Here is a 27,162-nt window from a genome sequence, read left to right on the forward strand (position 1 = left end):
GATTCCTCGTGGAACAGAGTTCCATCAAAGCCAACTTAAAGGCCTATGTGAAAAATAATTATTCTTGCTGCACCAATAATCTGGCCAAGAATAGGACTAAAGTTTATTTTACCAACAACTCAGTCCTATCACGATTTGTTTTGGACAAAAATGAGGACTGGAGAGAGAAAAATTATGCTTCAAAACTTATCATACACTTGTCATTAAATTCTAATCTCATCAGTTGTTTTTAAGTTTTTGCCTACATTTTAAACTAACCCGGTTTATTCCTGTGAACCAACCAGCAATCTCTGGCTGTAGCTCAGAAGAAACAAAAGGGATGGGTGATAAAAATCTGGATCAATATTCTACTTCTGGGCAATTATCCTGCAAATCCTACCACGTGATAAGAATAAATACAGTGCCCATAACTCGAGGTTTCTTTGTTTGGAAAAATAAGACCAAAAGAGCTAACCAAAGCCAAGCCCCATGCACCCAAATCTTAGCAGGTATAACTATAGCTAGCTACCAGCTATCTGAGCACATTGGCAGCCTTGGGATTTTTCAGCGGTCCTTATCCCCTTGTTTCGTTTTGATATATGTCTTCTAATAACCCAAATTCTTCCTTTTTGCTTGGAGGCCATTAAACTTCAAATGGTGATGCAAGTGAAATCTTGCATGAACATGCCATTCTTCCCAGGACCCTTAAACTGACCTCAGGAGGAGCTCTAACCCCCTGTGAGCAGCAGGCAATTAAGAGGGGTCATCGTCCACATTTTTGCAACAGCAGTTGCTGAAGCAGGGAATGAAAGGGGTTAGCCAGCTTGCTTTCAACAGACAGTATGGGAAGGATCCCTGGAGAACCTCTAACCCACGTTTTGTGCAGATAAGGGAACTTGCACAGGGACGTTGCTTAAACATGTCCACAGCCAACTAAGAGCCCACATGCGCACATGGAGAATGGGGTGGAGCTATCAGGAATTTGTGCTTTATACAAATAGGGAACCCAGCCCATCAGTATGTATGTAAAAAGCCCTTTTATTCAACTGTGAAGTGGGCAACCGGCAACCTGCTTTCAGGACCCCTCTTTTTGCTGAAAGCTTTCCTTTTCGCCTAATAAATTATACTCCACTCACTCGCTCTTCGATGTCCATGTGGCTATTTCTTCCTGGTCATGAGACAAGAACATGGACCTTGCTGAGCTAAGTAGCAAAAAAATCTTGAATCAACAACAAGGCCAGTTCACATGTTGCTCCGTTAGGAATGTCTTTCCTGTTCTTTGAATCTGAGCTCACAAGCTTTTCCCAAACTTCCATATTAAAACAGAAGTCTGTTGGTCACTCTTATAGTAGTGCATACCTTTCCTTTAGAGCAGTCAACATAGTGGAAACTTTGCTTTTATTTTTGTGTATATTACTTCTGTATCCTGCATAAAAAATTACCCTAAAATTTAGTGGTTTAAACCAAATAAATATTCATTATCTCATGGTTTCTATGGATCAGGAATTCAGTAGCAGCTGAACCAGGTGATTCTAACTTGGGGTCTTTCACAAGGTTGCGGGCTTGGTTAAAACTAGAGGATATATTCCCAAGATTGCTCAACTACTTGGTGCTGATCGTTGGTAGGAGCCTCAGTTCCACTCTACATAGGCCTCTCCATGGGCTGCTTAAGCATACAAATGATATGGTAGCTGTCCCACCTTGAGGAAGCAATCCAAAAGACAGCATGGAAGAAGCCAAAATTTATTTTATGACTTACCCTTTGAAGTCACACACTATCGTTTTTGCAGTATCTTATGGATTACACTGGTCAGCCTAATTCAATGCAGCAGAGAACTACATTTGAGCATGATTACTAGGCAGTGATAATCAATGGAACCCATCTTGTAGACTGGCTACCATAGTATGTTAAGAGAAATATATTTTTTTCAAAATCTTCCTCAACTGATCAAATGCCAAGACCTAGACTAAAGTGACTACAGTAAGCCTGAAATTGTCTTGAAGGCTTTTAATATGAGTCACAGCTACCATCTATAAGGCATCTATTCCCTGCCATTGCAGTAAAAACTGTTCCCTTTAGAAGATTCTACAATCTCCTTGCACCCTTGAACCACCATTTCTAGCCTAGCTATTCCAAGAGACATTCTAAAATCAATTTTTCTAAATATTCCAAGAAACAAAAATTTACAAAATTACAATACCCTAAGATCTTACTTTTTGTCTTTTTCTTAAATCAGATTGCTCTTAAGCAATAGCCCCAGTTAGGATATTGTCCTTTATGACACATTTTAAAATAACACCAATTAATACTTTTTATTTTGTAAGACTTAGAAACTGTAATTAAATTCCTTATGCATCATAATTCTAAAATGTTTTTGGACTGCCATCTAAGGAGATAAAAATTAAAATGCAAAAAAATGTATCTTCTTGTTAACAATACAAACACCAATTTTAGAAATAAGTATTAATTCAGTACTGTAAGTTCAAATAAAAGATATTAAGATTATAATATAATGCAGTGGGAAAATAGAAGATTTTTAAATTCAGTGTTCACAAACTTTTCAGGAGTCTGTGGTAATGAAAACAAAACAAGCAGCTGTATCATATACCAAAGATGATGAAATAATTCTCCTCAAATAATACAATACCATAAGCTACCCCAATGTGAATTTTCAAAGGATAATTAAACAATTCACTGTAGGGTAAATATAAACTCAGTTATAGTTTATGAAAATCTCATGAAAGAAACCCTCCACAAGACAAACATAAAAGCAGCTAAAATTAACTGATTTAACTGTTTCATTTTGAAAATTATGATAAAAACAGAGAGAAAAGAAATTATTTTCTACCAGTTTAAAACACAGAATAAGTAATATATTAAAGTTAAGGTTAAGGGACAAGAACAAATTGGATTTTATGAAATATTTAATTTTTCTCACATAAAATTCTATATATTTTAATATGAAAGAAATATAACTTAATGAAAGATATCACCCATACAATATAATTGTATATTATTTTGTATTACCATTTAAACCAGTCAAGAGACCATTATACTATTCCATTTTAATACAATGTCTGTTGCTATGACCTTTACAGGGCAAAAAAGAGGTTCGTTTTTACAAGTCTAGCTTCTTTGCAAGGAGACCCAAGAAGCATAACAATTAATGCTAATCATAGTGATTTCCATAGCATGGGCATTTCCCCTAGGAAAGATATTGAAACTAGAAATATATTTCACAAGGCATGCATACTTCAGGAACTACTTCTAATCTTCACTATGGGTTTTACATCACAAATGAAGCTAAAAACCTCATCAATTTGGTTTAATGCCCCAGGTAAATAATCATTTTTTATCACTTTAAATTTTTTTTTTTTTTTTTTTTTTTTGAGACGGAGTCTCGCTCTGTCGCCCAGGCTGGAGTGCAGTGGCCAGATCTCAGCTCACTGCAAGCTCCGCCTCCCGGGTTCCCGCCATTCTCCTGCCTCAGCCTCCCGAGTAGCTGGGACCACAGGCGCCGCCACCTCGCCCGGCTAATTTTTCGTGTTTTTAGTAGAGACAGGGTTTCGCCGTGTTAGCCAGGATGGTCTCGATCTCCTGACCTTGTGATCCGCCCGTCTCGGCCTCCCAAAGTGCTGGGATTACAGGCTTGAGCCACCGCGCCCGGCGTAAATTTTTATTTAAAATGAAGAATACTGTTCCACATTACAAACGTCACCAAATGTAGAACAAGCACAACATCTAAATAGCTCAACAAGGCTAGACTTTATAATATTAATCTTTTGAAAGTAATACTTCTGATTTATCAGGATCATCAGAAGTAAATCTGCTGCATATGAGATGATTCTTCCAAGACAACAAAAACTGTTAAAGTTGGCCAAAAGTGGCTCTATTAAAAGTTTATCAATTTGAACAAAAGATAAAATTGCAATGATCATCTTCACTGATTCCAATGCATTTTAGTGCATTTGGATATGTTCACAATCAAACAGAAATACAAAGATTACATTTTATGCAACACATTTACCTAATGGCAAGAAAAAAATAGAGAAATAAACATTTACATGAGAAAGATCAGGCATCTTTTGTGACTGCCTTCAAGTGGCAAAAAACAAAATGCTTGGAAGTATAGTAGAAAGGAAGAAAAATGCTAATTTAGTTAGAAAGTATGCTGAAATTATACACTTTACCAAAACCAGTCAAGAATTCTCACTTCGGCCACCAGTGTTAACATAACCAGGCTACCAGGTACACCTGGGCTAGAGATGGTGTGAGGAAAGAAGTTAAATGTGGACAGGAGGCTGAGAGAGTAAGAAAACTTTACCACCTTGCCCCACAGCAATTCTATTTCTATTTCAGGAATGTACTTGAATTCTGTTGCCCTGCTTCACATCTCTATCATATTGGTCACTGTGCAAAATAGAAGCCTTCTCCTTGGGTCTAATCCACATACTGCTCTGTGCCTTCTTTCGTCTAACCCAGAAATGCTCAATGGGGGAATTCTGAAAATGTATTCAGACTATAATTTAAAAAAAAAAAAAAAATTGGAGGATGCCACTAGCACTTAATGGGTGAGCTATAGGAATGCTGGATATCCTGCAATGCACAAATGCACAGCACATGCTACAAAATAAACTGACCCAAATTATCCATGACTTACAGTGACTATTCATGAAGGAGAGGGGGCAGCAACAATTATCCAAGCCTAAACCAAAATGTCATTTTTCATATCACACAGTACTTTTTACAAGGATTTAATTAATATAGACTGAATTTTCTATAAATATAACTATTGCATAAATTAAAAGAAACTTAACCGAGAATAGCTCTCTACTTCAGAAAATCAAGTCATATTTTGCAATGCCATATGTCATATTTAAGTGGTCAAGTTTAAGTGTTTGTACTTAGAATAACTGTGACTGCAACATCTGCACATGTAGACCGACACAAAGTCTCATACTTTGACAATATGTACATCTCAAATCCAATGACCTTCACCTCTCTCAGTCAGTTGCTAGACCTTTCCATCAGCTCAACATATTCTAACTGAAATTTTAAATACTGTTCTTTAAAGATCCAGTCCTCACATGTACACATCTGCTTGTGTTTTCCCTTCTCTGATTTGAACAGCATGCCTTTCTTATAACACTTATTTTTTCAAATAGTATTACTATTATGATTATGTGCATACAAACTATTCCTACGCATTGAATTATAAACCCTGATATTTAAACCCATCCTCACACATATCACCTAACACAAGGCTGCCAAGAAGGTGTGTTAGTTTTTGTTTGTTTCTTGAGACCAGGTCAAAGTCTGTCACCCAGGCTGGAGTGCAGTGGTGTGATCATGGCTTACTGCAGCCTTGACCTCCAGGGCTCATGTGATCCTTCCACCTCAGCCTCTCAAGTAACTGGGACTGCAAGTGTACGCCACCATATACAGCATTTTTTTTTTAGTTTTGTAGAGATGGGGGTCTCACCACCTTGCCCAGGCTAATCTCAAACTGCTGAGCTCAAGCAATCCTCCCACCACAGCCTCTCAAAGGTCTGGGATTATATGCGTGAGCCACCATGCCAACCCTGGTATGCTCTTTAAATGAAAGCCCTCTTGTCTTATCCCCATGAATTGTGTAGCCTAGCTTTTTCTCCATCATTTATAGATTTAGGTGATCAAATCGTATTCAGTGTCTTCTTAATACTGGTATTCCACAAAATAAGCCTTTAATTATAAGATAAATCTTCTGGGCATAGTTTATCCCCTCCACATTTATTCACTCACTATTTTGGTAATCCCTAGCTCCCCCAACACAATGCAAAATACATAAAAAACATTTAATACATGTTTATTGAATTCAACTTTTTAAAGTTCTTTCATAGCGTATTTAAAAAGTAATTATAAGGAGCTGAGTGCAGTGACTCACACCTGTAATCCCAGCACTTTGGGAGGCAGAGACGGGCAGACCACTTGAGGTCAGGAGTTCGCGATTAGCCTGGCCAACATGGTGAAATCCCATCTCTACTAAAAATACAAAAGTTAGTCAGGTATGGTGCCGTACAAGGCTAAGGAGGGAGAATTTCTTGAACCTGGGAGGAGGAGGTTGCAGTGAGCCAAGACCGTGCCACTGTTCTCCAGCCTAGGCAATAGAGTGAGACTCCGTCTCAAAAAAAAAAAAAAGTAATTTTACATGATTTGAAGATTTTTCCCCAAGTTTTATATTTTAAAAAAGTACAAAAACCAATGTTAAAGTATGAGTGTGCTTTTCTTCTGCAATGTCACAAAATCAATATACAAAATGTTAAGAAAATTGGGGGGAAGTCTAAACAGTTTCAAATATTCAAGATAACCACTTACTCATAGACATGTTGACCTAGTCTACTGAGTTGCTATGTAAATGAATAGCATCGAAAAGATCCCTCAAGTGTTTGACAGAGGAATACCTTTGCAAGCTAACCTTGAGAATATGTTATTAGAACATGTTTCTTTCTCCATTATATCCTATGAGGACTTACTCCATTATGTCCTATGAAGACAAGTTGAGAAATCCAGCAATAAAAGGCCCATATAAACAACAATGTTGGAAATTTTAAAAAAAGGATCCCCCAGTCTGGGTCATGAGAATAAATTAACATAACAAAGAGGAAAACCATCAAAGGCTAATTGATACAGTAGAGTCAATTTAATATATTTGTACTCTCCTAAAACACCATTAGTACCACTTTAGATTACAGACTAAAAAATTTAGTTGATGGTCAGAATATCCCAAATCACCTAAGGCTAATTAAATAATAAAGCCTTAACTACCAAATCTGAATGATCAGAAAACTCATTTTATAGTTTCCCTACTCACAATTTTACAGAAAATCCCATATCCCTGAATTCAACAAAGGGAAAAATAGTGATTGCATACTTTCTACTCACTTTTCAACTTTTACGCAAAACACTGCAAAATAAAACCACAGTGAAAGATTCATATAAAATGTCCATTGTAAAAAATTTAAATTTCTATCACTAGCATTGAAAGTATTTTGAGGAAAAACTATATAAACTACAACATGTCCAATTTTTAAGAAGCTTGAAAATAAATATATATAGCATACATACATAGTTTATGTCAATTTTCAGCAAATAATAACACATTTACAAAACTGTACTCCCTGAATGTCTTTCTCATACAAACTCTTTCAATTTCTAGCATTATATTGATTTAAACTAAATTATTTATATGATTATTTTAAATATTCTTACAGAATATTAATGTAGCATATAGTACCTAACAGCAACATGCATTCATCTAGAGATTGTACTGTTATTTCCGGTTAATTTTTTTTCTATCCTTAATTTATTTTTTACCCAACCTATAAAACACCATTAATACATGAATAGGGAAACAAAGTTTCTGTCTTGGCTAAAACGGTTGCCATATGAAAATGCCCACAGAGCGAGCATTCAATGGAAATTTACACGCAAGAAAATCCTTCCTTCTTTTCTATTAGGCATTATAATTCACAAATAGCTATGAAAAGATACAAGTAAGAAATCACATTCAGACTCAAGCGGGTGTTACCTGACACTTAATTTACCAGTCTGTGAATGGTGATAAGCCAACTAATAGGTTGAATATTAGCCCAAGGCAATGAAGCTATAGACACATGAAAAGAAACAGCAAATTTCAAATAATGTACCAAGATGAATAATGTCATAGTTACCAAGCCGGCAAACTTTTAACTCTCGCGGTGATTTCTAAAGTATACTTTTATGTAAATAAAAGTTTACGTAAAATTTTTACACAGAAAAACTTATATAATTTTATATAGATTAATAGTTATAATAGTATTAATTGGTTCTATGTGGTAATGCTTATTTTACATAAAATAGCAATAAAATGTTTCTTTCAAATAAATTAAAGTCACTGTACTCATACAAGTTTCTAAATGAAATAAAATAATGTGTATACAGGGGATCAGCAAGTAGGTGTTTTGGAATTTAAATAAAATATTATTAACAATAGCAAGGAAAAAGTTAAGAATAAATATTAAGAAAATAGCCCAAGTATTGAAAATATCATAAACAATTTACCTTTCACTCCAGCTTCATGGCACCAGAAAACAATCTTTTTCTTCAAATCCTAGGTCCTCAACAGATACTGGATCTGCAGGCACCTTGATCTCAGACTTCCCTTCTCCAGAATTGTGAAAAATAAATGTCCATTTTTTTTTAAGCAACCTAGTCATTCTAGCAGCCTGAACACACTATTTTATAAATGTCAGCTTTGTCCTATGCTTTTTACCTCTTAAATCTCCCTCAAATCTGCCCATTCTTCTCCAATGTCTTAACTATTACCACTCATTATCTTTTGTCTGGACGAAAGTCTCATAATTAATCTGGACCACCAATCCATCCTCCATAGTGTAGAGAGAATTGTCTTTTTAAAAAGCAGACTTAATCATCTCTCACCTCCACCTGCCTCTCCAGCCTCATCTTGCACCATCTTCCTCTGCATTTTCAGCACACTCACTCAGTGGTTTGCTTACAATCTTTCATTCTTACCAAGCTCCCTCCAGCACAGAACCTTTGTACATGTTCCCTTTCCTCTTTGAAATGTTCTTTACCCTCCTCTTAACAGATTTAATTGCCTAGATTCTTTGGCCTTATGATTACTTGCCACTCAAGAAAACCTTACCAGCTTAAATCTTCCTGTTTGGAGATCTAAGAGCACCATATACTCTTTCATGGCAGTGCAAATTTCATATTCACTTGCATAATTACTTGATAAATGCCCATTTCAACCACTAAATTGTAAGCTCCTTAAGGGATAAGACCATGTCTAATTTTGTTCTATATTGCATAGCCAGTATGAAGTGCATTGCACCTGATATACAGTAGAAACTTAATAGATATCTTCTGAATAAATGAGAGAATGGTCTCATTTTCACACTAAAACTCACATTTAACAGTTCACTGCCATTTTTTCATTTCTCCCTATCCTTGCTTCTCTTCACCCAGTCATTGTCACATCTATCTCCTCAATGCCTCTTTCACTAGGACCTTTCTTTTCATTCCTCCATTCAGTAATTATTTCAACAAATATTTATGGGGTATCTTCTACATGCCAAATGCTCTTAGCACTGAGGATACAGTGGCAAAAATCACACAAAAATCCAATCTTTCAAGATAGTGTGCCATGGAGGAAGGTGGCAGAGAAGGGAGTTGGGGGAGGAAGGGGCTGACAGTTAAGAAGCAAAAGAGAATGGTATATATAGCATATCACTGTTAAGTGCTAAGGAGAAAAGAAGCAAGGAAGGAGGATACCAAACATTTGAAGATGGCAGTTGAAATTTCAGACAGGGTGGCCAGGGAAGGCATCCGTGAAAAGGTATCATCTGAATAACAACCAGAGTGAGAGAGTCAGCCATGTGTAGATCTGAGGGATGAGTACTCTAGGTTTTCTGACTTAATGTGCTACCTACTTTCACCAAGAAAAGCCCACCAATTTGCTTAGATTAAATGTATTAGAAAATTTTGTCAAGAAGACTCAATTGCTGTGTGAGTATACTCAGATATAAGCATTAGCTGAAAAGAAATAAAGGCACCCAAAAATACACAGCCATGTGTGGATTTGGAGAAATAAGGAATTAAGTCACTTAGAATTCCACTGATGCATAGAATACGGAAACAAAAAATATTCAAAATTACTACCTTAAGTCGATCAAGAACAGTTTAATTAAGATGCATAATAAGTTTACATTTCAGAAAAATAAGATTTTAGAAGATTTTTTATCTAAAAAAGAAGTTAACGAAACAGTTACAGCAATTTAAGTTGCACCTGTAATACGCAATCATTCTAACTCAAAATCTAATTTGTTAAAAATTGATTTATAGTTACTTTATTTAACCAATAAATTATTCTAATTCCCTTTACCACAGAATTACAGTGAAAGGTGTGAGGGACCTCTAACATCGTGGTTTTGATTTTTTTCCATATGTAATCATAAAATCAAATGTGTAAAATCAGCTAGCTTGGTTCCAAAATTCAGAATAGAATACACTGAAATAAAAAAAAAATGAAACAAAATTTCAGAGTTTTGGATGTATACTTGTTCATCCAATTGCATAAGACTCAGATATAATATCGCCAGCACAATCAAACCAAGAATAGTGTCCATCTATACACAGATTTCACAGGAAATGGAGAATTTGACACTATACAACTTCTTACTCCTGGCTTTCACAAGGCATACTTAAACAAAACTGACATATCCCTGATATAAATTGCTCAAAGAAGTATTAATACCTACTCTGAAGAAATCTTGAAATAAAAGTATTTATTTTATATGCTATCAATCATGCCTTTAAACTCCTCAGGGGAAAGCTTAATAACTTCAGAAAAATCTGGATGGTTTCTATTACTGACATGATGTTACAAAAATAAGTACAAAAACAACAAACCATTATAAAACATTCCTCTCTCACAGTTATCTCAATTCTCTGAAAAATCTGTCTGTATTTAAATTCTAAAACAGGCCCTAGCAAGAGAAGTTACTTACATGCTCATTCATAAAAGTAGTTCACTATTTCGGTAGTTTTAAATTGGAGAAAAATCAAGTTTTTCTACTAAAAAATGTTGGTTTCATATGTATTGCTCAAAGAAGAAACTATCTTGGCGATGATATTCTATACTGGTAGAAATATTAAAGTATTCATATAGCCATCATACAGATCATTTAACATAAGGGGATATAAAACTGAGGTCAGTTTTAATTCTTTCATATTTCTGCTACAAAGTTAAGAGTAATATTAAAGCCATAGAGAAGAGACCAATGGTACCTCAGTGCTAGAGAAAGCAGGGAAAACATACAGAGAGGACAAAAATTCATGGAGTTTTTGTTTTCCTTTTTAGTATTAACACTCTGTTTCTTCAAGTCATCCTCTTACAGTTTTTTATTTCCCTCGACACAACAATTTCTCTCCATCCTCATTTCTAAGCCTCAGTCACTTACTGGCTCTAGTCGGCTTATCCCGTATCTTTCTTTGAGCAATTTATCTTCTGATACTGTTATTATAAATATAAGGTTTCCTTGCAAGAGTGAGAGATCAATCTGGGATCAAGCTCTGAAAAATTCAGTGAGCTAGCCAATTAGATGTGTCTGGCCTCCTCTGCAGAGGGTTATGAAGACAAGAACAGCATAATGTGCTCTAAATGACTGAGCTCGGGCATGGTCACAAGTGCTCAGGGGGCTAGTGATGTATTCTCTAGTAACGTTAAGCCAAATAGCTGTCCTAAGGGATTAAGGGGCCTGATACAAGCTCTGAAGTTCTTCTAGGGTGTCCACTAGAATGTAAGAACACTTAGGTTTGAAGGAAAAAAGCATACTGTATAACCTGATTATTAGCTAGAAGCATTCAAGTCCATACACTGTCATTTATTACTATATGGTTCCAGTAAAACATAAGCATCGGAGACATTTCCTGTCCTTCTTTCCATATCTGACACAATACTTTACACAAAACACTACTGAAATTAGTATTAACGAAAAGCACAGTCAATAATATATAAAAGTGCTCCATAAACTGTAAAATCTTATACAACTCTATGTTGTTATTATTAATAATATTCTTCCCAGTATATACTCGCCTCAAGTGGGAAATTCTCCATCTTTAGGAATATATTAAATATCCACAGTTTATTTCTTTTGCTTGCCAGAAAGAAAAATTACCTTGGAAGCCTGATTTTTTTTAATCTTAATTCTTATATTTTAGTAGCAAAGAATTAGCTTGGGACCATGAGAAAGACCAACTAGAAAAAAGATAATTTAAAGTCACTGGATAGGAAAAACAATTGAATAAGTTGTCGGTCTTAATTATTTGATGTCCTCTAGTAATAATTTGCTTCACAATTCAAATAAAGAGAATTATATAGTGATAAAAATGCATTAAATCAGTGGTAGAAAACAAGCACATTTTCATGAATGTTGAATTTACTAAAAACGATGTTATACATTCAATATACACTGTAATTATTAGATTTGAATATGAAAACCTAATTATACAGTTACTTATATTTATACATAAATGTATATATACACACCTATATACATATATATAAAAACAATTTTTAAATGGTAACCCATCATTATGGAAAAAATAAGCATGAAAAAACATGCTATTTTCATTTAGTTTAAATAACGTTTACTTCTAACATTCTAAAAAACTGTTAGATTAAGTAATACTTTAGTCATAACTATCTCATTTACCTAAAACACCATATATACTATATACACTATATATACACTGTATACATATATATACTATATACACACTATATATATACTATATAGTTTAAATATTTAAACTATATTTAAATAACATTTAAATGGTGAATATTGCTTTAGAACGTATGTGCATTTCTTATAGCTACTTATTTTCTCTCTCGGTCTGTATAAACCGTTTGCTTCATTCTTCAATGTTTGAGACGTCATTATATCAAATTATATGCTAATTTGATATATATACATATATACTGTATATACATATATACACGATATAGTGTATATATATACACATGTGTATATATACATATATACACTATATATAGTATATAGTATATATACATATATATGTATACATATAGTAGGATTTGAAGAGATAACCAAGAAAACTCATTTCTGCATCAGTTTTTATTTTTATAACATATGATATGAACAAGCATTTTATAAAAAATGTAATCCATAACCATTCTCATTAAATAAAATATGCTAAATTTACCTGTGGGATTCATATTCCCATACCTCTCACACCAAGACTCTCTAAGAGGAATTTCTAAACTTGATACTTTGAGTGAGTAAGATGGAGTTAATACACATTAGAGTTTTAATAAACTATACTTTTTATAACTAAAAATACTATATAAAAATTATTTATTAAATGATCAAATATAAGAATTCAACATTTAATTGTTGTCTAGTAGGTTTACTTTACTTTGACTCCCTAAAGATTTTAAATACCTTAACAACAGTATGCAAAATATTCATCACATTGCTAGGCAATGCAGGTTACCTATAAATGCTACATTTATCCCAAATAACAGATAAACACACCACTCTTAAAATATTGCATATAATAAACCTAAAGCTAATCATAAAATCCAATACTAATGAGATTTTTAAATACATACCAAAGATAAGCTTTAAAAGTTTTCATAGAAAAAAATCTTCAATATAGAACCTTCAACAGTAAAATAATAAAACAACAATATTCATTTTGCTTAAGATATCATCATAAAACAATTGTCTATTTCTAAAAACCATAAAGTAATATGAAAAATAAATTGTTTTCTTCAAAAAGGTAATTTGCTTCTAAAATGTTGTATTATAATAATATGTTGTTATTCTCAAGTTATGTTATAAATCATTAATAGTTATATTGGAGAGTTCAGGTTAAGAATATTTTGAAACCCTTTAAAGACGTATTAGAAGTGTCAAAATTTCTTCTTTCTAAATCTATTACACAAATGAAGCAACAAATTTTTGTATAGCACAGGGCCCAAAGACAGCACTATCCTCAGATCCCAGTGCATAAATAAAAAAGCCAATTAAGTTAAATCAACCGATAACACTAATAAATTATCAGTTCAACTACAGTTAAAATAAATATTTATTGCCCTCCCACTAAGAGTCAGGCACTATACTGGTGCTGGGGAAACAAAGAAGAAAAAGACATCGTCTTTATTCTTTTTTTTTTTTTTTTTTTTTAAATTCTAAGATTTTATTTTTTTTTAAATTTATTTATTATTATTATACTTTAAGTTGTAGGGTACATGTGCATAACGTGCAGGTTTGTTACATATGTATACTTGTGCCATGTTGATGTGCTGCACCCATCAACTCATCATTTACATCAGGTATAACTCCCAATGCAATCCCTCCCCCCTACCCCCTCCCCATGATAGGCCCCTGTGTGTGATGTTCCCCTTCCTGAGTCCAAGTGATCTTATTGTTCAGTTCCCACCTATGAGTGAGAACATGCGGTGTTTGGTTTTCTGTTCTTGTGATAGTTTGCTAAGAATGATGGTTTCCAGCTGCATCCATGTCCCTACAAAGGACGCAAACTCATCCTTTTTGATGGCTGCATAGTATTCCATGGTGTATTCTTAATAAGCTTCCAATCTATAACAATGAAGAAATAATTATAATACAATGTAATACACTCCATAATTTTAAAAAAGACAAGGTTCAATATAGTTAGGTAGAATGAATAAGATTATTTGAAAGCACAACAGGTAACAGTCAACAATAATTTATTGTACATTTTAAAATAACTAAAAGAATATAATTGGAATGCTCGTAGCACAAAGAAATGATAAATGCTTGAGATGATAGATGACCCATTTACCCTGACGTGATTGTCACACACTGAATGCCTGTGTTGAGATAGCTCATTTGCCCTATAAATATATATGACTGCTATGTACTCATAAAAATTAAAAAAAAAAGAAAAAAGGAGAAAACAAGGACAAGGTTCTGAAGCAGTCAAAAGAAGAAAGAGTGAATAACTTTGAAGAGAAACTTGAAGAAGGATAAGTTGACTAACCCAGATACGGAAATATGAACAAGATGTTCTCAGACCAAGTCACAGGGAAAAGAGCAAGTGTAAGGGAACAGAAGCATCAAATACTATAAAGTGTATGGAAAACTGCATTGTGATTGATATAAAATTCAAGAAGAGGGAAACAGAAATTGAAGAAATAGGCAGAGACTAAATCTACATTCCGTGACATCAGGAATACATACACCATGGAAATTTGCAAATACTAAAATCAGGGTTTTTCATTTTTTTTTAATTCACATCCCACCCCTTATGCCCAGAGAGCCAGCTGTTAAACCTTTACAAGCACAGCACTGGCAGTGTCACATTTCGGAAGATATTTTAATACAAAGGTCACTTAATGTGCTACATGATTTTTAAAAACATTCTCCAAACAAAGGAAGAATGCAATGTAAAATAAAATTTGCCTAAAAGAAGCCTGTTTTTAAAAAAATAAGAGAGGGAAAACACAACATCAACAGTCCATCCCATCTGAAACTTTAAGTATTTTCTTAAGAAGAAAAAAAAAAAGGCCAGGCACGGTGGCTCACGTCTGTAATCCCAGCACTTTGGGAGGCTGAGGCGGGCAGATCACGAGGTCAGGAGATGGAGACCATCCTGGCTAACACGGTGAAACCCTGTCTCTACTAAACATACAAAAAAATTAGCTGGGTGTGGTGGCAGACGCCTATAGTTCCAGCTACTCGGGAGGCTCAGGCAGAAGGAGAATGGTGTGAACTCAGGAGGCAGAGCTTGCAGTGAGCCAAGATCGCCCCACTGCACTCCAGCCCAGGCGACAGAGTGAAACCCCATCTCAAAAAAAATTTTTTTTAAGTATCTCCCTCTAGATGCTATGCCATTGGTCCTATCCCTTAGGAAATCTTCTCTTTAACAATTTGAATCCAAACAAAATAAACTCCTGTCATCAGCCTCCAATATTTAAAGAGAGCAAACATATAGTTTCAGTATTTTTCTCTTTGATGTCTGCTCTCCATTAAAGATTGCAAAGATTTTTAAATAAAACAAGTAAAATACTGCTACTGATCTTAAGAAAATTCCATTGTACAGAGCATAATGCATTTAATAAAGAAAATTATCAAAGCTAGTACCATAACTATAGAAAATCTAATAGTTATAAAAATACTAAACATTATAACTTAAAATAGGTAAAATACTCACTGTGAAATATTTATAAACCAAACCTAGCAAATTTAACCTATTTGTCATCATAATCTATTTTACTTGAGTTTAGGTGCCAGCTTATTTTCTCAGCCTTTGTATCTGTTTTTTCAGATCAGTTACTTCATCAGACCTGGCCTGCCTACTGACACTGAAATTATATAAAAGTCTTGAACCAGAGAAGCTACCTCAGTAGTACCCAAGGGACATTCCTCTTATTGGTGCCTCACATCTGTCTTCTAGTTTACTTTGACTTTTATTCATTCACTTAAAACATCATTACAAAATCACCATGTGGCAGGCCTTGAGCTAAGCACTAGAGATATAATGGTAAGCAAGACAAATATGTCCATGGCTTCATAGAGGGCAATCTACTAAGAGGGTGTCTATTGAACAAATAATCTCATCAAAATTATAATTATGACATTAAGCTGCTATGAACAAAAGTACATGATATGTAATTGGGATACCTGTTTTCTGTGGAGGCTCATCAAAAGTTCCCATAAACAAGTAAAACCTGACTCCAGGCCTGAAGGATGAAGATGAGGAGAGTTCCAGAAAGAGGAAACAGTACTTTTTCATTTCCAGACAGGTTGGTTCCACCTTTGCTCTCTCCTTGCATTTTTCTCCTGAATTTCTTTTTTAATCTGGCTAACAACTTTGACTCTTGCTATTCCCATAACAGCTAATATTTATTGGGTTCAACTACTTGGAAGATACAATTCTAAATAATTTATGTATATTCACTCATCTAATCCTCAGAGTAACCAGAAGTGAGATAGGTTCTATTTCCTCATTTTACAGATGAGGAATCTGAGGCATAACCATGGAAAGTTAATTGACCAAACCGCACAGCTACTTGTACTGGTGGGGCACTTGTGCCCTTATAATAGCACTCAAAGAAGCCCCAAGGCACCAAGCTAAATTAGCACTACTACTGGGGCAAGAATATCAGGTTTCCTATACTCTCCAAACTGCTACCATCTTAAACTAAGCAGAATCTAGTTATTTAGAAAATCACTAAACTTTTTTTTCTCCTGTTTTCAGAAATCAAGAATAAAAAGTTAATCTATTAGCCCAGAGTAAAATATCTCCAGGAGAAAAAAATAAATGTTCTTAGGATAATACATTTTCACAAGAAGTTATTCACCTAGAATATGAAATAATGCAAACTAAGCAAGGAGAAATAGTATCTTTAATTTCTTCTTAACAATTAAAATTTTAAATACTTTCCAAGGGAAAGAGGATATTTTTCTCATAATTAAAACTAGTAAATATTTTAAGTGCATTTGAAAACAAATTTGTACTAAACTACATAGGTAGTAAACTAGCTATGATGCTGAAGAAATTCCCAAAATCACTATTTTCTTTAGGTGAGCACTTTTCAAGTATTAAAGAAAAAAGAACTATAAAATGCCTTGCGCCTCACTTTAAATAAATTCAGATATTTTTTAAAGTTCCTGTTACATCAAAGCTTTATCTGGAGAATGGAGTGAACCCACGAGGAGGAGCTTGCAGTGAGCCGAGATCGCACCACTGTACTCCAACCTGGGGGACAGAGCGAGACTCCATCTCAAAAAAAAAAAAAAGTTTCATCTGTAAATTCACCATTGAAGTCGATGCAGAAAAAGGTAATAGTAAGTAAGTGACTGATGCAAGTGAGTGTATGACTCATAGTTTGCAAAGGAAAATGATTTGGGGGAAAAGGCTCAGGAAGAAGAGAAGCAAATAATGGATTATGGATGATATAAAGACCTTTCCTGTCCAAGGACTGTCACCAGTTCTTTATTACTTGAAGATTAAGGGAATAGTGAATAAAGCTGTCTGCCAGACAGCAGAAAGAGTAAGAAATAACATTGTCTCTAAGTGTATCTCACAAGAAAAGTTTTCAGAAATAACATTGATAAAATCAAACTTTCTATAAAAAGTTACTGGAAAACCCAACTCAAATCAGAACAAGGAAAATGTCAAAATAAACCAACATTACATTTGTAGGTACCTGAACAGAATGAAACAGTAGTGTAGGCCAAGTTGTAGAATTATCTAATTTTATTCCACTTGGTTTTGGAAAAAAGTTGGATACAATACTGATTTGCTAGAAGATGTAGCGCAATTTGTTTTTGTTTGTTTTTCTACTCCATGGCTTACGGCAAAATAAGCATTTGGCTTTGTTACTAGAGTTTAATAAATTAATACAATGTACTTTGGTTTTTAGTTTCAGAAGTGAAGTTCAAGCCACTGAATTTGGTTCCAATTTTTACTAACTGCCCCATCCTTTCAAATATATATACATATGTATGTACATATACATATACATATATACATATATGTATGTACATATACATATACATACATATATAGGTGTATAAATATTTGAAAGGATGGGGCGGTTATATATATACATACATATGTATATATATACACACACAGGTGTATATATACCTGTATATACGTATGTATATATACACACATTAAAATACATCATATATATTTCAATATACATTTCTTAAAACTCACACTTGAAGATGGCCGAATAGGAACAGCTCCAGCCTCCGGCTCCCAGCGTGAGCGACACAGAAGATGGACGATCTCTGCATTTTCAACTGAGGTACCAGGTTCATCTCACTGGGGCATGTCAGACAGTCAGTGCTGGTCAGCCAATGTAGCCCGACCAGCAAGAGCTGAAGCAGGGCGAGGCATCGCCTCACCTGGGAAGCGCAAGGGGGAAGGGAATTCCTTTTCCTAGCCAAGGGAAACTAAGACACACAACACCTGGAAAATCGGGTAACTCCCACCCTAATACTGTGCTTTACCAAGGGTCTCAGCAAACGACACACCAGGATATTATATCCCACACCTGGCCCGGAGGGTCCCACACCCAGGGAGCCTCCCTCATTGCTAGCACAGCAGTCTGAGATCTAACTACAAGGTGGCAGCACAGCTGGGGGAGGGGCGTCCGCCATTGCTGAGGCTTAAGTAGGTAAACAAAGCCCACAGGAAGCTCGAATTGGGTGGAGCCCACCTCAGCTCAAGGAGGCCTGCCTGCCTCTGTAGACTCCACCTCTGGGGACAGGACATAGCTAAACAAAAAGCAGCAGAAACCTCTGCAGATGTAAATGTCCCTGTCTGACAGCTTTGAAGAGAGCAGTGGTTCTCCCAGCATGGAGGTAGAGATCTGAGAACAGACAGACTGCCTGCTCAAGTGGGTCCCTGACAACTGAGTAGCCTCATTAGGAGACATCCCCCACTAGGTGCAGACCGACACCTCACACCTCACACGGCTGGGTACACCTCTGAGACGAAGCTTCCTGAGCAAGAATCAGATAGCAACACTCGCTGTTCAGCAATATTCTATCTTCTGCAGCCTCTGTTGCTAGCAAACAGGGTCTGGAATGGACCTCAAGCAAACTCCAGAAGACCTGCAGCTGAGGGTCCTGACTGTTAGAAGGAAAACTAACAAACAGAAAGGACACCCACACCAAAAACCCATCAGTATGTCACAATCATCACACCAAAGGCAGATAAAACCACAAACATGGGGGAAAAGCAGGGCAGAAAAGCTGGAAATTCAAAAACTCAGAGAGCATCTCCCCCTCCAAAGGAACGCAGCTCATCACCAGCAATGGAACAAAGCTGGATGGCGAATGACTTTCACGAGTTGAGAGAAGAAGGCTTCAGTCGATCAAACTTCTCAGAGCTAAAGGAGGAACCAGGTACCCAGCACAAACAAACTAAAAACCTTGAAAAAAGAATGGAAGAACAGATAACTAGAATAATCAATGCAAAGAAGTCCATAAACGAACAGATAGAGATGAAAACCATGACACGAGAACTACGTGACAAATGTACAAGCTTCAGTAACTGACTCGATCAACTGGAAGAAAGAGTATCAGTGACTGAAGATCAAATGATTGAAATGAAGCGAGAAGAGAAGTCTAGAGAAAAAAGAGTAAAAAGAAATGAACAAAGCCTCCAAGAAATATGGGATTATGTGAAAAGACCAAATCTACGTCTGATTGGTATACCTGAAAGTGACGGGGAGAATGGAACCAAATTGGAAAACACTCTGAAGGATGTCATCCAGGAGAACTTCCCAACCAGGAAGGCAGGCCAACATTCAAATTCAGGAAATACAGAGAACGCCACAAAGATACTCCTCGAGAAGAGCAACTCCAAGACACATAATTGTTAGATTAACTGAAGTTGAAATGAAGGAAAAAATGTAAAGGGCAGCCAGAGAGAAAGGTCAGGTTACACACAAAGGGAAGCCCATTAGACTAATAGCAGATGTCTCAGCAGAATCTCTACAAGCCAGAAGAGAGTGGGGGCCAATGTTCAACATTCCTAAAGAAAAGAATTTTCAACCCAGAATTTCATATCCAGCCAAACTAAGTTTCATAAGTGAAGGAGAAATAAAATCCTTTAAAGATAAGCAAATGCATAGAGATTTTTGTCAACACCAGGCCTGCCCTACAAGAGATCCTGAAGGAAGCACTAGACATGGAAAGGAACAACCAGTACCAGCCATTGCAAAAACATGCCAAAATGTAAAGACCATCTATGCTAGGAAGAAACTGCATCAACTAACAAGCAAAATAACCGCTAATATTATAATGACAGGATCAAGTTCACGCATAACAATATTAACCTTAAATGTAAATGGTCTAAATGGTCCAATTAAAAGACACAGACTGGCAAATTGGATAAAGAGTCAAGACCCATACGTTTGCTGTATTCAGGAGACCCATCTCACATGCAGAGACACACATGGGCTCAAAATAAAGGAATGGAGGAAAATCTACGAAGCAGATGGAAAACAAAAAAAGTAGGGGTTGCAATCCTAGTCTCTGACAAAACAGACTTGAAACAATCAAAGATCAAAAGAGACAAAGAAGGCCATTACACAATGGTAAAGGAATCCATTCATCAAGAAGAGCTAACTATCCTAAATACATATGCACCCAATACAGGAGCACCTAGATTCATAAAGCAAGTCCTTAGAGACTTAAAAAGAGACTTAGACTCCCATACAATAATAATGGGAGACTTTAACACCCCACTGTCAACATTAGACAGATCAACGAGACAGAAAGTTAACAAGGATATCCAGGAATTGAACTCAACTTGGCATCAAGGGGACCTAATAGACATCTACAGAACTCTCCACTCCAAATTAACAGAATATACATTCTTCTCAGCACCACATCGCACTTACTCCAAAATTGACCACATAGTTGGAAGCACTCCTCAGCAAATGTAAAAGAACAGAAATTCTAACAAACTGTCTCTCAGACCACAGTGCAATGAAACTACAACTCAGGACTAAGACACTGAATCAAAACAGCTCTACTACATAAAAACTGAACAACGTGCTCCTGAATGATTACTGGGTACATAACGAAATGAAGGCAGAAATAAAGATGCTCTCTGAAACCAAGGAGAACAAAGACACAACACACCAGAATCTCTGGGACACATTTGAAGCAGTGTGTAGAGGGAAATTTATAGCACTAAATGTCCACAAGAGAAAGCAGGAAAGATCTAAAATTGACACCCTAACATCACAATTAAAAGAACTAGAGAAGCGAGAGCAAACATTCAAAAGCTAGCAGACAGCAAGAAATAGCTAAGATCAGAGCAGAACTGAAGGAGATAGAGACACAAAAAACCCTCCAAAAAATCAATGAATCCAGGAGCTGGTTTTTTGAAAAGATCAACAAAGTTGATAGACCACTAGCAAGACTAATAAAGAAGAAAAGAGAGAAGAATCAAATAGATGCAATAAAAAATGATACAGAGGATATCACCACCGACCCCACAGAAATACAAACTACCATCAGAGAATACTATAAACACCTCTACGCAAATAAACTAGAAAATATAAAGTAATGGATAATTTCCTGGACACATACACTCTCCCAAGACTAAACCAGGAAGAAGCTGAATCCCTGAATAGACCAATAGCAGGCTCTGAAATTGAGGCAATAATTAATAGCCTGCCAACCAAAAAAAGGCCAGGATCAGACGGATTCACAGCTGAATACTACCAGAGGTATAAGGAGGAGCTGGTACCATTCCTTCAGAAACTATTCCAATCAACAGAAAAAGAGGGAATCCTCCCTAACTCATTTTATGAGGCCAGCATCATCCTGATACCAAAGCCTGGCAGAGACACAACAAAAAAAGAGAATTTTAGGCAAATATCCATGATAAACATCGATGCAAAAATCCTCCATAAAATACTGGCAAACTGAATACAGCAGCACATCAAAAAGCTTATCCACCATGATCAGGTGGGCTTCATCCCTTGGATGCAGGGCTGGTTCCACATACACAAATCAATAAACGTAATCCAGCATATAAACAGAACCAAAGACAAAAACCACATGATTATCTCAATAGATGCAGAAAAGGCCTTCGACAAAATTCAACAGCCCTTCATGATAAAAACTTCCAATAAATTGGGTATTGATGGAACGTATCTCAAAATAATAAGAGCTATTTATGATAAACCCACAGCCAGTATCATACTGAATGGACAAAAACTGGAAGCATTCCCTTTGAAAACTGGCACAAGTCAGGGATGCCCTCTCTCACCACTCTTATTCAACATAGTGTTGGAAGTTCTGGACAGGGTAACTAGGCAAGAGAAAGAAATCAAGGCTATTCAGTTGGGAAAAGAAGAAGTCAAATTGTCCCTCTTTGCAGATGACATGAGTGTATAGTTAGAAAACCCCATTGTCTCAGCCCAAAATCTCCTTAAGCTGGTAAGAAACTTCAGCAAAGTCTCAGGATACAAAATCAATGTGCAAAAATCACAAGCATTCTTATACACCAGTAACAGACAAACAGAGAGCCAAATCATGAATGAACTCCCATTCACAACAGCTTCATAGAGAATAAAATACCTAGGAATCCAACTTACAACGGATGTAAAGGACCTCTTCAAGGAGCACTACAAACCACTGCTCAGTGAAATAAAAGAGGACACAAACAAATGGAAGAACATACCATATTCATGGATGGGAAGAATCAATATTGTGAAATTGGCCATACTGCCCAAGATAATTTATAGATTCAATGCCATCCCCATTAAGCTACCAATGACTTTCTTCACGGAATTGGAAAACACTGCTTTGAAGTTCATATGGAACCAAAAAAGAGCCCGCATTGCCACGACAATCCTAAGTCAAAAGAACAAAGCTGGAGGCATCACGCTACCTGACTTCAAACTATACTATAAGGCTACAGTAACCAAAACAGCATGGTACTGGTACCAAAACAGAGATATAGACCAATGGAACAGAACAGAGCCCTCAGAAATAATACCACACATCTACAGCCATCTGATCTTTGACAAACCTGACAAAAAAAAGAAATGGGGAAAGGATTCCCTATTGAATAAATGGTGCTGGGAAAACTGGCTAGCCATAAGTAGAAAGCTGAAACTGGATCCTTTCCTTACTCCTTATACGAAATTAATTCAAGATGGATTAGAGACTTAAATGTTAGACCTAAAACCATAAAAACCCTAGAAGAAAACCTAGGTGATACCATTCAGGACATAGGTATGGGCAAGGACTTCACGTCTAAAACACCAAAAGCAACGGCAACAAAAGCCAAAATTGACAAATGGGATCTCATTAAACTAAAGAGCTTCTGCGCAGCAAAAGAAACTACCATCAGAGTGAACAGACAACCTACAGAATGGGAGAAAATTTTTGCAATCTACTCATCTGACAAAGGGCTAATATCCAGAACCTACAGAGAACTCAAACAAATTTACAAGAAAAAAGCAAACAATCCCATCAAAAAGTGGGCAAAGGATATGAACAGACACTTCTCAAAAGAAGACATTCATACAGCCAACAGACACATGAAAAAATGCTCATCATCACTGGCCATCAGAGAAATGCAAATCAAAACCACAATGAGATACCATCTCACACCAGTTAGAATGGCGATCATTAAAAAGTCAGGAAACAAGAGATGCTGGAGAGGATGTGGAGAAATAGGAATGCTTTTATACTGTTGGTGGGAGTCTAAATTAGTTCAACCCTTGTGGAAGACAGTGTGGCAATTCCTCAAGGATCTAGAACTAGAAATACCATTTGACCCAGCCATCCCATTACTGGGTATATACCCAAAGGATTATAAATCATGCTGCTATAAAGACACATGCACACATATGTTTATTGCAGCACTATTCACAATAGCAAAGACTTGGAATCAGCCCAAATGTCCATCAGTGACAGACTGGATTAAGAAAATGTGGCACATAAACACCATGTAATAGTATGCAGCCATAAAAAATTCGTGTCCTTTGTAGGGACATGAATGCAACTGGAAACCATCATTCTCAGCAAGCTATCGCAAGAACAGAAAACCAAACACCGCATGTTCTCACTCACAGGTGGGAATTGAACAATGAGATCACTTGGACACAGGAAGGGGAACATCACACAGCGGGGCCTATTGTGGGGAGCGGGGAGGGAGGAGGGATAGCATTAGGAGATATACCTAACGTAAATGACGAGTTAATGCGTGCAGCACACCAACATAACACATGTATACATATGTAACAAACCTGCACGTTGTGCACATGTACCCCAGAACTTAAAAAGTATAATAATAATTAAAATAAATAAATAAATAAATAATAAAAATAAAACTCACACTTATTTATGGATTTTAATTGTTATCCCTGCATTATGGATCTTTTTTAAAACACCAAGAGAATTTCATTTTGATGAAGTCACTCACATTCAACAAGAAGTTTTATCCAATTTAATACTTTAATTTACATTTTCATGTATATTTGGAGTACCACTACATGACAGCATTGAGCTAAATACTTTATACACATAAATTCATTTAAGAATACAGGGTTTAGCTGGATGCAGCAGCTCACACCTCTAGGACCAGCTACTCAGGAGGCTGAGACAGCAAGGATCACCTGAGCCCAGGAGTTCCAGACTACAGTGAGTTATGATCACACCAGCGTACTTCAGCTTCAACAACAGAAACAGACTCTCTCTAGAACAATTAAAATTTAAAAAAAATTTTTTTAAAGAATGCTGTATTTATTTTGTGTGTAAATTTGCCTGTGTATACTGCCTGAGGAGAAGGTAAACAATATTTTTACGAAGCAACCCACATCATATCCCTGATGGCTTTTGTATGAGCAACATCCAGCCATTGTAGTACACCTTATACATATAGCTTAAATTTAGTTCATGAAAACTGCCTGATCCAACATGAAAAAGTTTCAGGAAAAAGAAAAGCTGGGTGTGTGCACACATGCACATGTTTCCTAGACAAGAGCTTCGAACCTAGGCAGTCCAGTTCCAGAATCTTTGCTATTAACCACTAAGCAATATGTTGGAAAAAGAAGAAAGATGAGATATAAAAATAACTGATTTAGATAAAAACAGTACCTGCTAGAATAAGGGATCACATTTCTGAAGTCAGTACATTAAGAAATATAAGCATTAAATTATCTTTAAAAATGGAAAACAATCTACAAAACTTTTTTCTCTTGTGAATGAATATACATATCAGAAAGTTTCTAGCTTTTATGTTTTGAATATTATATCAACCAGTATTTCTTACATTGCTTTAAAGAGATCACACTTACCTTACAGTATTTCTGGCAGGATTAAATAAGGTCTTCGATTATGACTTTAAACAATAATCTTAGACCTTATTTAATTTAATCTAAATTAAATATCTAGATTATGATCTAAGGTCATAATCGAAGATCTTATTTAATCCTTTAATCCTCTCTTTCTATAAAGAGAGAGACTTATGTTAAAGAATTGGCTTAGAAGATTGTGGAGCACTGGTAAATCCAAAATCGGTAGGGTTGTGTGTGTGTGTGTGTGTGTATACATGCATATATATATATACGTGTATGTGTATGGGTATACACACACACACACACACACGATTTATCCTTGAACAACACAGGTTTGAACTGCAAAAGTCAACTTATTTGTGGATTTTCTTCAGCCTCTACCACCCTTGCAACAGCAAGACCAACCCCTCCTCCTCTTCCTCAGTCTACTTAACAAGACAAGGATGAAGACTACTATGATGAGTTACTTCCACTTAATAAATAGTAAATATATTTTATCTTCCTTATGATTCTCTTAATATTTTATTTTCTCTAGCTTACTATAAGAATACAGTATATAATACACATAACATATGAAATATGTGTTTATGGCAGGGTATATTGGTTCACACCTGTAATCTCAGCACTTTGGGAGGCCAAGGCGGGTGGATCACCTGAGGTCAGGAGTTTGAGACCAGCCTGACCAATATGGAGAAACCCCATCTCTATCAAAAATACAAAATTAGCCGGGCGTGGTGGTACATGCCTGTAATCCCGGCTACTAGGGAGGCTGAGGCAGGAGAATCAACTGAACCCGGAAAGCAGAGGTTGCAGTGAGGTGAGATTATGCCATTGCACCCCCGCCTGGACAACAAGAGCGAAACTCCATCTCAAAAAAAAAAAAAGAAAAGAAAAGAAAAAGAAAAAAAGAAATATGTGTTTATGTTTCCAGTAAGGTTTCTGGTCAACAGCAGATTATGAGTAATTTTTTGGAGAGTCAAAAGTTACACATGGATTTTCAACTCTGTAGGGGTCAACACCCCAAATTCCCACATTGTTCAAGGTTCAACTGTCTGTTGGTTTTGTTTCTCTGGGGAACTCTAATACTTCAGGGTAGTTGAAAACCAAGGCTTAGAAAACAGGGAACAGGAATTCAGATTCATATCTTTGTGTCCAGCCATTCCTGAAAGGATTATGAAATAAAATTCTCAAGAAGCTCTGCTGGATTCAGTTTTCATACCCTAACTATTCAGCCAGTGTAACGTTCTTTTTCTTTTAAGACTGTCATTTGACAAAACTAATCAATTCTGAGAAACAGTTTTTCACAGCCTCAAAAAGTTAAGCCTAGAGGAATTCCACTCCTAGATATATATAACCAAGAGAACTGAAAACATATGTCCATACCAAAACTTGTACAAGGCCGGCCATGGTGGCTCACGCCTGTATTCACAACACTTTGGGAGGCCAAGGCGGGAGGATCACCTGAGGTCAGGAGTTCATGACCAGCCTGGCCAACATGGTGAAACCCCATCTCTACTAAAAATACAAAAATTAGCCAGCCACGGTAGTGTGCACCTATAGTCTCAGCTACTTGGAAGGCTCAGGCAAGAGAATCGCTTGCACCCAGAAGGCAGAGGTTGCAGTGAACCAACATCATGCCACTGCACTCTATCTTGGGTGACAGAGCAAGACTCCGTTTCAAAAAAAAAGAAAATGTGTACACGAATGTTCATAGTAGCATTATTCACAACAGCCACAAAGCAGAAACAATATAAATGCTCATCATTTGGTTAATGGATAAACA

The 27,162-nt window shown here is 36.1% G+C and overlaps 1 protein-coding gene across 6 annotated transcripts in view; it reads right to left on the reverse strand.

Moving 5' to 3' along the window:
- LOC105471466 (methyltransferase 15, mitochondrial 12S rRNA N4-cytidine) overlaps positions 1 to 27,162 on the reverse strand; it is a 258,987-nt gene that overhangs the window by 225,746 nt on the left and 6,079 nt on the right. The window lies entirely within an intron of this gene.

This window comes from Macaca nemestrina, chromosome 12, assembly GCF_043159975.1.
Source record: "Macaca nemestrina isolate mMacNem1 chromosome 12, mMacNem.hap1, whole genome shotgun sequence".
Classification (NCBI taxonomy): Eukaryota; Metazoa; Chordata; class Mammalia; order Primates; family Cercopithecidae; genus Macaca; species Macaca nemestrina.